Source organism: Diceros bicornis, chromosome 15, assembly GCF_020826845.1.
Source record: "Diceros bicornis minor isolate mBicDic1 chromosome 15, mDicBic1.mat.cur, whole genome shotgun sequence".
Taxonomy (NCBI): Eukaryota; Metazoa; Chordata; class Mammalia; order Perissodactyla; family Rhinocerotidae; genus Diceros; species Diceros bicornis.
The window spans coordinates 3,253,958-3,259,540 of record NC_080754.1 but is presented as its reverse complement, the minus strand read 5'-3'; the positions used below and the strand labels follow the sequence as shown (position 1 = coordinate 3,259,540).

At 38.8% G+C, this 5,583-nt stretch overlaps 1 pseudogene; it reads right to left on the bottom strand.

Annotated features, from left to right (window-relative positions):
• Positions 1-600: 600 nt before the first annotated feature.
• On the bottom strand, positions 601-1,533 carry LOC131414496 (olfactory receptor 5H2-like; annotated as a pseudogene).
• Between the last annotated feature and the right edge of the window lie 4,050 nt (positions 1,534-5,583).

The following is a 5,583-nucleotide window of genomic DNA, read 5'->3' as shown; positions in this document are numbered from 1 at the left end:
GCCCAAACTTCATTGTCTTAAGTCTCTTCACATTTTTTTCTTCACTGTTTTCCCTTTTCTTTTTATTTCTCTCTATGATCTGTGAGCTGAATCCCCACAAGAAGTGAAATTCACCATGTGCCAAATAAAGTGTAATGAAAGACCTTTGATGGCTGACAGAATTCCTGGATTTGCCTCTGTTCACTCAAACACAAACCTGCCTCCACTGTGGAGTTAAACGTGATATGAGTCTCCAGGCTGCACAGCTGTATTATTATGCAAGACATTATAATTGAGTCCCATAGCAGAACTACACTATTTTAGTGATTAAGGCATTCATGAAGCCACATAGAAAACATGCATGCATGTAAAATATTTTGTTTGTTGCCTCTTTAATTATTTTAGTATGACATGAACACCTGATTAAAATTTTTTCAATGTTTTTTAATATCATACACACATAATATTAAAGTGTTTATTAGGTATGAACACCTTAAGTCATTAAAACAATAGGGCAATTATAACTCCAGAATCTTTGCACACTAACCAAACAGAGCCACATCTCATCTGCACAACTGTGTGACTGTTTTAATAATAACAGAAGAGATATTCATATGAGATCTAAACATTTCTCTTTAACATTCTTACCAGTGAATCTTTGACTTTCTTATTTCTCAGGCTGTAGATAATTGGATTTAACAAAGGAATGATGACAGTGTAAAACAGAGAGACCATCACATCTTGGTCATCTCCCGGTGCAGATCTAGGGCGCACATACATGAACAGAAGAGGGCCATAATACAAAGAGACAGATAAGAGATGGGCTCCGCAGGTGGAGAAGGCTTTCCTGAGGTCTTGTAGAGACTTCCTCTTAAAGATTATAAAGAGAACAAGTGTATAAGAGACAAGAACAGTCAGAATGGTGAACACCTGTATTGACCCAGAGAAAATAAATACTATCAGAACATTAATTGAAGAGTCAGTACAGGAAATCTTACACAATGGTATATGTCACAGTAAAAGTGATGTATTATGCTGTAATTACAGAAGGTTAATCTAAGTAAGAAGCCTATATGAATAAAGGCATGAAGAAAGCCACCTAAAAATGACAAAACTAATAGCCTGATGCATAGTCTATTGGTCATAATCACTGGATAGAGTAAAGGTTTGCATATGGCCACATAGCGATCATATGCCATAGTTGCCAGCAGAAAACATTCTGTGGTTACACTGATTGCAAAGGAAAAAAAACTGTATCATGCATTGAGAGAGAGTGATCATCTTACTCATGGCAAAGAAGTTCACCAGCATCTTAGGGGTCACTGTGGATGATATCCAAGCATCCACAAAAGCCAAACTCCCAAGGAATAAGTACATAGGGATGTGAAGTTGATGGTCATTCCATATGAGAGCAATCAGAACAAGGTTCCCCACGATGGTGAAGAAATATATAAGCTAGAACACCAGAAACAGGGGGATTTGCCACTCTGGTTGATATGTAAGTCCTGTGAGAATAAACTCTGTCAGTAACGTTGCATTTTCCTTTTCCATGTCCTCACTGGGTGCTGCCTGAAATGAAATAGAGTAAATGAAAAGTATATATCACCGAGGATTTATAATGTGAAAATATGGGCAAGAAGAGTTGAAATAAAATTATCCACATCAGAATTTTCCCTTAATTTTGTTTTTTACCTCTATAATAGATAGCGTCCTTTCTAGGGGAATTGAACAAACGGAAAAAGTGCAATAATTTCAATTCAATGTTCAGCAGTGAACAGATTTAGAAAAAAGGAAAGTCCTCTAAGTTTGTGCTAAATTTGTGGGGAAACCACTGAGTGTGATAGGGAAATTCTGTGTGTGGAACATGGGTGTAGAGTCAAGGGAAAAGAAGTTTGAAGGGCCTAAGTAAACATATGAATACAATCGCATGTGAAGAGTCTTGAACTTTATTCCTCAAGCAATAAGCATACACTGAAACCTTAAGTGATGTGGAGTGCTGCTGTAAGGTATTTTTGTTAAATAAATGTATGGGGGGACTGGTCGCGTGACTGAGTGGTTAAAAGTCTGGCGTGTTCCACTTTGGTGGCCTCAGTTCGTGGGTTCAGATCCCACGGGTGGACCTACTCCACTCATCAACCGTGCTATGGCAGTGTCCCACGTATAAAGTAGAGGAAGACTGACACAGATGTTAGCTCAGGGCTAATCTCCTGAAGCAACAAAAGAGGAGGATTGGCATCAGAGGTTAACTCAAAGCGAATCCTCCTCACAAAAATAAATAAATAAATACATGGCAGTGTAGAAAGTAGTCTGCTGGGAGGGGACATTGGACTCAGGAATACTAGTCAAGATGCTGATACTCTTGTCCGGTGGATCCCAAACAAGATTACATATCAGAGTGTCTGAGAAATTTTTTTGTGCAAGATATAGATAGTGAGGTATCACTGTAAAAACTGATTCAGTGGGTCAAGACTGGGGTCTAATATCTGCACTTTACAGATGTTCTCCAAGTGATTCAAATGCATGTCAACCGCCTCATTAGTGAGAGATATGACATTGGGAGTGATGAGGAGGAATGAGAGAGAGATGCAAAAGAATTCAGAATGTAGAGTCACTAGGACTTGGTGACATATTAGATGTGAAGGGGGTGGTCAATGAGAGAGAAGTCACTTGATGACTGGGTAGATGGTCATCAAAAACTGAGACTGAGAACTCAGATGCAGTGGCCAGTTTTTGGAGTGTGCTCTGAACATTCAGGTGAGGTAGCTTAGTAGTATGAGTCTACTAGGGCTTAACAGAAATAATGTCTTTGAGTCACTGGAGTAGCTGAAGGCATATTTTTGGATGACCTATCCACTGGAAAGAGTGCATCAAGTAAAGAGAGGAAGGGCATGGAAAGAAACTTGAGGAAGTTTGTTAAAGAGGTTATAAAGTGGATACATGGCACATATTAGATGGCCAACATCTGATCCCATTTTCTGTCACATAGTCTTCATGGCCAGAAGATGTTATCACCACTCAAAAAGCCAAAAGAGGCAGGAACTGACTTTCCCATCCCCTTGTACCTGTAGTGAGGGGACTTGTCCTAGATTTGGATTATCAAACCCACTTAACTTACATTTGGAATATGAAAGATGGAGAAAATGGTACAGAAACATAGAGAATATTGGTCACAAAGGCAGCAATAGGAAGACTCCAGCAAATGCATCCTGCATCCACAACAAAGGCATTGTCAGTGTGAGCTGCATTCCAGGGTCAGCAGCAGTGACAGTGGCTCTCATTGAGTTAGTGAGGGGACATGATTTTGGCTGTTGGTTGGCCTCTTTATTTTCTTCTGTTCTGCCCATTTTTTCAGCTAATTCCTCCAATCTTTCTTGCATTTCTGTGTTAGAGCCAATTTCCATTCAATTAACTCATTTCCTGTTGCACCCATGGAAAGAAAGAAAGACTACAGCTCACAGCAAAGAAAGACTAGGGAGACACCGGATAAGGATACTGAGCAGAGCGATCAGAGAAGCAGGAGGAAGACAGGACAGCTGAGTGCTGTGGACTTAGAGGGAAAGATGCTCAGGAAGAACGAAGGGAAGTACACATGAAATGCCAAATAAATGCTCTAGTAGGACAAGGAGTGCTCAGAGTTCACTGAGTGTGGATGTTAAGGCATTGGTGGTGGTTTTAGTGAGAGCAGTTTCTGTTTTGTGATAGACGTGAGGCCAGAAAATCATGAGAAGTGAAAGGGAAACCAGTGGGTGGAATGATATGGAGAACTCCAAGAAATGTGGGAACAGTTGGCATTTCTCTTCTTCTCCTAGACACCTGTAGGGTGTTTTTCCTCTGGAACATTTTAATAAAAGTCTTCACAAGAGAGGAGAGGAGATAAGGCATGGAGAGGAGAGAGGGAACAGAAGTGGGAAGGAAATATGTAAGAAAACAACACGGAGGTGAGTGAAGACGGAAAATAACAGAGACAGATGGTCAGTGCAGGAAAGACCAGGAAGAGGGAGAGAGGAAGTCACTGAAAGGCTAATGAAAGTCAACAATTCCAGTTAAGTAGGTTTTTATATGGAATAGTTTTCATTACCTTCAATCCCAATCACTAAATAATTGAAAACCCTCCAATTTCTTTGTGTGTGGGTACTTATTAAGTTATAAATGCTGGAAAGCATAGTGGAGGGACGTTTTCTACGTATATTCTGATATATATATCTAACTATATATGTAAAATACTTAATGATGTCTATATATTCCATTTATATTCCTTAATACGTATATATTTCTGTTATATACACAAAGTAATAAAATTATTGTCAGAGATTGGTGAAGGGATGGAGGTGTTAATATTTTACTGATTTATCTTAAAAGTTTTAATTACAGGTTAATTAAATAGAGTGTGTCTTTTTGTCAGAATCATCAGAATGATTTCTTATATGACCTGAAATTTAAACCCACTTTTAAATTACTTAACTTTCTAGTTCACCAAAATTTACCTTATAGAATCATACTTCACTTAACAAAATATAAAACATCATTAAAGGGAACAATTCAGTCTATAGCTATTTTGCACACCGCAATTTTAGTCATAAAATAAAATGCACAATCAATTCACTGTTTTCTCCCCCATTTCCACCTGGGTATTTGACATTTTATAGACTCAATCTAAAGTTATTATAAATTAAATTGTATATTAAATTTTCTGTATAAAGAATAATGAATATTATCCAAATAATTTCTCTTTTACCCATATCTTATGAGAAATTGTGGAGGTAGTTTCAATACCTGAGATTTTCTAGAGTAGAAAAACATACAGTAGCACAGGATGACAATAACATAGGCAACAACTCTTTGCACACTGATTCATTTTGGAGGCTTCATTTCCCAAGCACAGGAACCTGTGGTTTATATTAAATTTTTTTGCACAGAAGAATCAACTAATTATACAATTGTGTGCTTTTGTCAGAAGAACAAGAAGTGAAGAACTAAAATTCCCCTGATAGCACCCAAGGATTCCCTTTAGGACAAAGCTAAGCTGTTCCTCTGGGCACTGTGGACTTGGACATGTGTGAGAAGTCCAGGTTGTCCCACAGGGCATTACAGACTCTGAAATCACAAACTTCAAGTCATTGTAGACAGTGCTAGTTCTAACGATTGAAATTGAACTTTATGCCACTATTTTTCACCACAGATGACACTTCTGACATGTTTATGCAAACTCCAGTGTATGCATAAATTTTGATGCTCTGAGTGCATTGACCAGCATGGTCTTGTCTGAGCTAAACATACATGATTTTAATGAGGCCAGAGTTCTAGATTCCCTTAAGGAGCCAACCCCAAGAAAGTTGTCCTCTTCATGCAAACTGCAGCTCACATTCAGACCTGGACCTCACACCCCACTTTAAGCAGCAATCTGCTGAGAAATCTTACTAGGCAAAGATCAGGGAGGAGCAAAGGAAAAAAAGAACAAAGGACCATGGTGGGAGGGGGCCCAGATCACAGCTTCCCAAAATTTAATGCCTGTGAATCTCCTGGAGGTCTTGATAAAATGCAGATTCTGTGTCAGTGGTCTGAGCGGGGCCTGAGAGTCTTCATTTCTAACGAGGTGATGCCTGT